The sequence below is a fragment of the Palaemon carinicauda genome, chromosome 14 (assembly GCF_036898095.1).
Source record: "Palaemon carinicauda isolate YSFRI2023 chromosome 14, ASM3689809v2, whole genome shotgun sequence".
Lineage (NCBI taxonomy): Eukaryota > Metazoa > Arthropoda > Malacostraca > Decapoda > Palaemonidae > Palaemon > Palaemon carinicauda.
This window is the reverse complement of record NC_090738.1, coordinates 68690990-68700989: the sequence shown is the minus strand read 5'-3', so window position 1 is coordinate 68700989 and position 10000 is coordinate 68690990.

Here is a 10000-nt window from a genome sequence, read left to right as displayed (position 1 = left end):
ATACTTAAAAACAACAATCTAACAATTTTCACTCCTGTGAGTTTATCTCTTTCAGAAGTTGATGATAATATTATTTCTGAAATCCTTCGCTAAATGAACATGTTAGAAATTAATTTAACTATCTACAACCTGATATTAATAGTTTAAAACATCATAGGTAGCTCAAAACTTGATACTCAACAGGTTTTTATTTTCTTTAACATGTGTGTAAACCTTGAAGAATATGCTTGAAAGAAATCATACCAGGAAGATAAAGGGTTTATAAAAATCAGCAGCTAATGATGTTATGATTGGATACTCAGAGTAAACAGATGCTTATAATTTGTTTACAAGTGAAAAGTAACATATAAAAAAAATACAAGCTGTACGAACAAACTTATTTGATAATATCCATCACTAAGTTCAAAAGTTCAATGCTAAAATATATTCGGGTAAATTCTAAGAAATTATATGGTGAAAATTTTCTCAATATTTCCCCAAGAAAATATATACTGATTCCTCAGATTTTTACTCATCCAGTGTGCTGGCAAAGTTCCGTAAAATCATCCATCACATTTTGGCCTGCAAGTGATAGGAAATTATGAGACCCCGTAAAGTGATTGCAAAGTGTAAAGTTCTCCTTTTTTTTTTTTTTTTTGGCTTAAGGTTTGATTGGGGTAATAAATAAAATCAGAATTTATCGAATAGATTAGCAGATCAATCATTATATGAGCATATTATTTGTTCAGAAAAAATAATTCGAGCCTTTTTTATCATATGAGAAAATAACATAAATATTTTCCTTAACTGTAACATTAATAGAGAATTTTAGATGAAACAATTTGTATAAATTCTATGAGTAGTTGATATAATGTAAGAGTGTTACTTAGTGAAATGCCTTAATTCACATGTTGATGTATATTTATATGTATTATATATATATATATATATATGTATATATATATATATATATATATATATATATATATATATATATATATATATATATACATATACATATATATATTTATATATATATATATATATATATATATATATACATATGAATATATATATATATATATATATATATATATATATATATATATATATATATATATATATATATATATATATTATACAGTATATATATACATACATATATATACATATATATATATATATATATATATATATATATATATATATATATATATATATATAATATATATATTTAAGTATATATATATATATATATATATATATATATATATATATATATATATATATATATATATATATATATATATATGTGTGTGTGTGTGTGTGTGTGAATTTTAAGCAAAATGGAACTTCGAAGAATAAATGCCTTAAGAGGATTGAATTGACTCTCAAGTGCAGCTGACACCGGGCGAATCACCTTACATTCATCAGCAAATAATTTTTTAGTTAGAGAGAGAGAGAGAGAGAGAGAGAGAGAGAGAGAGAGAGAGAGAGAGAGAGAGAGAGAGAGAGAGAGAGAGAGAGAGGACAACTATCATTATATTCATAATGGCAAGCGAGGGTAACTAATCATAGCTTTAGAACACCTTTTGTTCTTCTCAAACTTTGTTAGGGTAAGGAGGTTTGAATTGATAGGTTACACACTCAATTATAACTGAAAGAGAGAGAGAGAGAGAGAGGAGAGAGAGAGAGAGAGGAGAGAGAGAGAGAGAGAGAGAGAGAGAGAGAGAGAGAGAGAGAATTTACTTTGAAAACGAAACAAAATTCTCTGAAGCCAATTGCATATGCCCTATATCGGCTGGTCTGCTTCAATTTCTGGTCTAGAACCTCGCATTATGAAATATTAGCAACTTTTGATAAATGGAATTTAAGCATTACAATTAGCTAACAAATGAAGAAATTCTGTGAACAATTAAAGGCATTAAGAAAAAGCGATGAATTGTCTAATCATTTCTCTAGAATATATATTAAGTACTTTAATTCTTACTTCTCTACTCTGAAATTATTCGGATGATGACTTTCTCAATAAGAAATAAGGAATTCTTTTGACATTTTCCTTCAAGAACTGGCTTTTCTTTTAATCTTTTATTTATAGTATATTTGTTTCAGTCATTATATTGAAAAATTGCTTTGATTGAAGAATATACTCCTCACTCATCTTCAGTTTTGCGGAGACATTACTTTCGGTATTTTACAGGAGTTTCTATTAATTTTGTTTTTATTTTTTATATATGTAGTATCATATCAATCGACTATAGCGATTGCCTTTCCCTCTGCTACCTCCCCTGCTAATATTAGAAACCTCTTTATGTTTGGTAACAAATGTTTTGTATTGTTTTGAATTTTGTTTCATTCTTGCTTACAACTACATATGTATATAAGCTCGTTGCCGTATTAAATAATCTTAGTTACATTCGTGTTACCTCTCTTTTATTAAGTAACAGACCGCTTTGCACTGTTGTGCCCTACTTTTTGGCGATGCCGCCCTCAAACCCTGACTCTTCTATCCATGCCAAATTCATAAAACTACCAACCTTGCTAGTACAGAGGTACTCGCCTTGTTTCAGCATGCCGAATATCAGTCCCGCATCAATCACTCAATCACCGAAGCAGACTATGTCCTTATAGCGATCTCAGAGCACACTTTTCCTTAAATCCCTCAATGGTTTTGCAACCAAGGGGGCACACAAATAGCATGAGGAACTCACAAGACATAACTCCTGGAGCAGTGCTCACCATCGCAAGCCACCCGTAGAGCCAAGCTTTTTCAGCTCTCTCAACAACTGTTAGGGGACTAAAAGGCTTCACTCACCCTCAGGGAAATATCCAGTATAGCTTTGAAGGTAAAACCTACTTTCTTGCCGTTTGGGTAGGACACCTACCTGACTGTACGCACCAAGAAAGTCAATGCCCTTATGGACAGCAACTTCACCACCATCAAGAAACTACCTCAACGCCTCCACTCCTGACGAAGAGACAACTGTTTAACATTGACTGAAGTTGACATGGATGAGGTAAGAGACAGACGCCTACCCTTTGACTTGCTGGAACGGTGATAAAGCTGTCCACACCATTCATATAACCCATCCCTCTCTCACGCGGAACCAACGACCTCTACAGCAACCTACTGACGCTCATCAGCAGCAGTTATGCTACTACTACTCCATTTTGGGGCTGCTGCAAAGATATGTGTGAAACGGTTGTCAGTGGCCAAAATACTTCCAAATAATCCATCTCTTATGGCAGTAGCTTTCACTATCACAAATCTTTCTCTCTCTACATGATGCAGGTAAGAAAGTGCGGTTTTTGGTACACACTGGTGCCTGCCATTCTCTTTTACCAAGGCTACTCTCTATTCTCATCTTTTTAATGAGGCGTATTTGCACCGACTCGCAGCGGTGCCCTTTTAGCTTGAAAAGTTTTCCTGCTATCTGATTGGTTAGAATTATCTTGTCCCACCAATCAGCTATCAGGAAACTTTTCTTAGCTAAAAGGGCACCCCTGCGAGTAAGTGCAAATCTGCCTCACTAAAAAGAATTGACTAAAGGACACAACATTGTATTTCTAAGCCTGCTGATGTCCACCTGGTAGCTGCGAAAGATCTGAGATCTACATCCATGGGTATGACACATTCACAATATCCTCTTGGAGCACAAAATATCATTGGAGGTTTCGTTTTATTGACGTCACATTGCCAATACTCAGTGAGGATTTTATCTCCCAATTCCACATCGTCCTTAATGTGGTCCATTAGCGCCAAATCATCGCAAATTCATACTCTTCAACACCTCTTTGACCTGCTCCCCTTCGACATCGATCTCCCCATCAGCCCACCCATGAATGCCTAAAATCTCCTCCTTACATCGTACTGGGAAGTCTTCCTGTTCAAAAATCTCACCAATAAGCATAGTATTTATCACCAAGTCATAACGAGGAGGACACCTGTGTTTGTCAAATTTCGTCGTCTAGCCCTGCATAGTTTGTCAAATGCTAAGGAAACGTTCACCGAAATGGAAGAAATGGCCACTTGCCAAAAGGCCTCAAGCCCATAGCCGTCACTCCTACATTCCATCCTGATGAAGAATAGCCCCCTGCGCCCTTGTGGGGATTACAAACTTCTGAACATGCAGAGGGAATCAGGCTACTACACCCTCCCCAATATCGCCGACTTTGCTACCCACTTAAACGGGTATTATCAGGTGCCAATGTACCAAGAAAATATTCCCGAGACCACCATCACCACCCCCATTCGGGACTTACAGATTAAATTACTCTTGTTTTGCCCTTTTTAACGCTGGGGAGACTTTTCAACGCCTCATGTATGGCATTTCAGGGGACCTCCCTTCTGTTTAGGTTACGTGGATGACATACTTGTGTTCTCTTCCTACAAATAGAAATATACACATCGCTCTCGACCGCCTACAATAGAAAAGGCTCATGGTCTTGTACAACAATGTACCTTTGGCGCCAACAAATAATCCTTCTTAAGACAACACATTCCTCCTGAAGGCATCCACTCCCTCTATGAGAAGGTATCAGCCGTTCAGAACTTTACCCCGCTGTCGGCCATCAAAGCGCTTAAAGAATTTTTGGGCATGGTAAACTGTTATTACCGGCTCTTGCCATCCATGAAGGCCACTCTTCCCCACTCTATGCTTCCCTCAAGGTCAAGCCAAAAGACCAAATGCTGGGTCCCATTCAGGAAATGGCCTTTGTAACGCAAATAATAACCTATCAGCTGCTGCTGATCTAACCTATCCCGTGTCACATACCACTCTCCTTCTCTCCACCAATACAGGATGTCAAATGGGTGCAGTACTTAAACAGATGGTCCAAGTCTCATCCCGTTCATTAGCCATCCTCAGCTGAAAAAAGGAATCTGGCTACTCTACCTTTAACATCGAATTGCTGGTGGTTCATTTGGCTATATGACACTTACGCCAGTTCTTAAAAGGTACGCCCTTCATCATTTGCATGCCTTCGCTCAACAGTGTGACACCTAATCCACAGTTAAGGTCAACCCCCTCTCTGCTTTAGATGATTACAACTTCACTTTTCAATATATCCCTTGGGAAATTATTTTTTTTGCATATGCCCCTGTCAACAAACACATTGGCTGCAATCACCCAGGATTGGATTACAACGCCTTGGTAGAATTTGGAAAAAAAAGATGATGGAGAACTCCTGTAAATCCCTTCTGTGGGAAGACAGGGCCCTCGACGACTCTAACACCACCCTTCTCTATGATGTCAGTACTAGTAGGCTGCGACCGAGGATACCTGACCCCATGCGCTGACGAATGTTTAATTTCGTCAATGGTCTCTCACATCCCATTTCACTGATCCACTTCCCAATTATCGAAGACAAAGTTCATTTAACCTGACATTATTTAGGATGCTAAGGGTTGGGTCTGCACCAGTACTTCGTTGAAAGTTTTAAAAGTACATTGGAACACGGATTCAGGTATGGTTCCCTTAGTTCAACCTTAGTGTACTTTTGCCCACATTCACGTTGACATAGTAGGCCCCTAACCAAATCATAAGGGCTTGTTACCTGTTTACCGTCATTGACTGCTCCACTCGTTGGCTTGAAGTCACCCCTATGCAAACTGCAGGGTATACGTCATGTGCATCCTCCTGACTTTCAGGGTGGATAGCGAGATTTGGTATCCATGAACATATTGCTTCTAACAGGGGGTACCACATTTCACCTCTCAATTTTTGAAGTAATTATTAAATTTCTTGGCCGTCAACCTACATCAGACAACTACCTACAACCCTGCAGCAAATAGAATGGTTGAATATATTTATCGCACCCACAGATCAGCTTTGTTGTCTCGCTGCAATGACTCCAAGTGGTTTCCCCAGGCTTCCCTGGTTCACCTGGAACTAAGAGCCACTCCCAAAGATGCCGTAGATATCTTGGCAGCTAAAATGATGTAGGATGACCCGTTGGTCATCCCTGCCAATTTTTTTTTCCAACTGCAACTTACGACGACAATATCAAGTGCCTACATCATGTTTTTTTAGAAAATTTATTCCTTATGGTCAGACTTGAAAGCCTCTAGTAGAGCAACACGTACCAATAGATATGTTCACGGCAACGTATGTTTCCCTGCGCAATGAGACTATGAAGCCACCACTAACGCCCCCTTATATGGGCCTTCTCTTCAGTATCCGTTGCACACCGAAGGCTTTATTGATTAACGTACATTGCAGAGAAGACTGGGTTCCCATTGATTGCCTAAAACTTGCATATCAGTGCAAGGAGGCCTCCTACAGTGTTCCTCTTGATATAAGGATGCCTATTCACATGTACTGTATGTCGTTTTTAGTTTGGTATTTTGTGTACCGCACGTGTTTCATACACGCTCATACACTGTAATGGTATTTACTTTTTTACTATTTCTCGCTCTCCCCTAGACTGATAATTTAAACCTGTTTAAGCTTGCTCTCACATGTTTTGTAATTTTTGGGTTTTGTGTCATTCTTGTTCTCTACTATCTGTATATGAGCTCATGGACTTGTTGAATAATCTCATTTGAATTTATTTTGCCTTTCTGTTATTGCCTAACAGCCATCTCACAAACTACGTTATAGTTACCCTCCTCTCTTGCATTATCAGCTTAGCATTATTTTTATATAACATTTATTGAAGCATCTATTTATTAGTTCGATGATTTTAAAGTTATCAGTTTGGTGCTGCTTTCTGCTTTACAAATATTTGCATTAAGGCACATTTGAAGTACTTGATCTCTCTCTCTCTCTCTCTCTCTCTCTCTCTCTCTCTCTCTCCTCTCTCTCTCTCTCTCTCTCTCTCTCTCTCAATATCAATTATTCCTCTGACACCGGGAGTAGAACCTAATCATAAGAAAATCATCAGGATTAAATGTTTATATGAGTAATACGCTTCATCAATAATACTGCAGGTGTCAGTCTCTCTGGAGATAAAAAATGATTCTATGGCGGAAAGGAATTGTAAGACTTAACTTTTGTAAATATCTACAAATATATATTCTGGAAAAGATATAATTGGAGAATTACCAGTTAATATTTAGAAAAAATAAGTTTTTTAACGATAACTTTAAATATTTCCATGGAACATATCAAAAAGAAGAGTATTTTTATTAGGAGCATTTTTATTTATTTTTTATTTGCCTATCATTATCGGAAATATAACACTTAATCAAACAGGTTTATTAATTTCATACAATATATGCACAAACATTAAAATACAAAAATTCCTCCTGTTAGTAATTAGTTGGACCGGATGTGCATAATGATTTTACTTGATCATAACTTCTATGACAGATGGTTTTCAGGTTGTTGTAATAGCCAAAGTTTTCCATTTGGAATTATTCCTCACTGATAGATAAACTCTTCAAATGAAATCAATATTATTATGAGAAATTCTCTTTCTAGCCTCAATGTGACCTATTGTCGTTATTAAAAAGTTTTCCATGATTAATATAAACACAAGTAACTCTTATTTTATTCCGGTTTTGTATGAAAGAAAATATTAGGCAGTTCATCTCATATATGAAATATATAATTTGAATTTAACTACTGGTATGGTATATATGACCAATATCCAGATGTGATTCATAGTTAATGGCATTTTTTCAACTCGCGATAATATTTATGAACTAAATGAAAGAGGAGGAGTTAGATGCAAGAAAGGAAGTGAGGAAAATGGTACATTTACCTAAGAGAATCTGCAAAGACAATTTAGAGGTGCCTTCAGTGTACTACAAGCTTTACTGACGGCGTTACCACTGAAAAACACCAGTGTTATACATTACAAACTTTAGAAGAAATGGTTTATATTCCAGCGTCTATTAGATGGTGATTATATAAATTGCAACCAACCATAATCCATGAGTTATTCTTAATGTTTAACCTTGAACATCTAAATGGTAGTAAGGCCAAGAAATATAGAATTTAATTATCCTCAGTGAAATAGCAATAGAAATTTAACAAAATACTAATGATTAGGATCATACCTTTATCGGAGTAAAACTACATTTAATATATATAACCAACAATAGCAGCATTTCATTATGGAAAGTATAAACTACAAGGGACAATTCATATAGGAGTTGCAGTTTTTTATTTAGAATGCTGGGAACTGCTCTATTATATATCTTTTTTAATGCACATTATCTGTATTTTACATATAATTACGATAGCTTGTAGCCTAAAAATCAGAAAAAAATAGTATTATTTGAAAAATTTATTTATCATGTATTATTTGAATAAAAGACATGACTACTATGAAATTATGCTAGTGTTTCTACTTCTTTTCAATAAAGGGCAGAAAACATCCTTTGTTCCATTGAAGTGAAAGATTCTATCAAATTGAAAAAGGGTGATAGATTGATACTTATGTAGAAATATGTGTGGCAGGTATTTATTATATTAAGTTCTAATAAGGTAGGCTATTTTTTGCTAAATTTAAACCAAAATGGCGTCTTGAAGCTTCCAGAATGGAAGGAATGAATAACTCAGCATTTGTTCTTTCCATCGCCCAATAGATGGCGTTAGCAGTAGATTACCTTTTTGCTTATTATTCCAATAAACCACTTATAATCATTTTTATTATTTCATTTCTGTTGTTATTTGGGCACAAAATTGCTATAAAACACAATAACAATATTGTTACGTTCCGAATGTCTTACATCATCCCGATTTTACTTTACCGCCAATAGATGGCATCAGAGGTACCTTTCACAACTAATATAGTATATTATTTGATGCCTGCGTGTGTCAAAATACTGTGGTAGGATGATAGAGGCCAGATAATTGGTATTAGGCATGGATATATTTTTCTGAATATGATGAGCATATTTCATATGCTATCGGAATCAACCCAATTTTCCTTATAAAAGTGTTTAGTATTTCCTCTCTTCATCCAAACACATGGATTTTTAGGCCATGTCCATGTACAAGTGACCAAGGAAACAATCATCAGCATAGTTAAGGTGGGTGGGACGAGTTTGAAACACCAATGCAAAATGGATATTTTCTGTGAATGGAAAATATCACTGTTCATAACAGAATCAAATCATTTGAGGAGTATTAGTAGTATGCCGGGAGGTGCATAACTTTGGTGTAAATTGATGTTCTTATAATCACGGTAATAAACATTGACAAATAAAGAATAAAAACTAAACTGACATTTCTGTGTCTTCGCCAACGCCTGACTGTTTTGAATCATCCAACTGCAAATTGGTGATTTTATATTAGTTGTAAAATAAACCTTACTCTTATTTGGTTAGTAAATGTATGCATGTCAGTTAAGTTGTTTCATAATTTAATATAGATTAGAATAATTCATTAAGAATACATGCTCACACACAGACAAATTCACAGACACCTACATAGAAATATATATATATATATATATATATATATATATATATATATATATATATATATATATATATATATATATATATATATATATATATATATATATATATATATATTCTATCGTTTCCAGATGCCGTGTAATAGTGTTTTTTTTTTTTAAATAACTCCTAAAATAACTGATGGATTTCCATGATATCAGAGCAGGGAGCGCTTCATGCAATGGCCCTAATTTTGGGAAATACTGTGCATTGCCAATTAATTTTCATTATTTTTTTTACTTAAGAAAATGAGGCTAAAGCCAGTCTTAGCCACCCACACATTCGCAAAAGTGATGACGTCCCTCATTGACGTTGTATATAACGTTTCTTCCCCTGTACCTCCCATTCCCCGAATTGTTAAATGGCTGTTTAACTCCATAGATAATTGTCATATGACCTACCCCAAGCAATACGAAATTCTTTATCAGTAAAATTTCATCATACCTGGTAATGTGATTCGTGACTTTAGACTTTACCTAAACACAAGACCAAACTTTTATATCTTACCCACTCACTTACATTGAAGATCAGGAATGAGACTTATGACAGGAGACGAAAGACGCCATGCTAACCCTACACTTCGCACTTCAAGCGAGTGTTGGTAAAGCA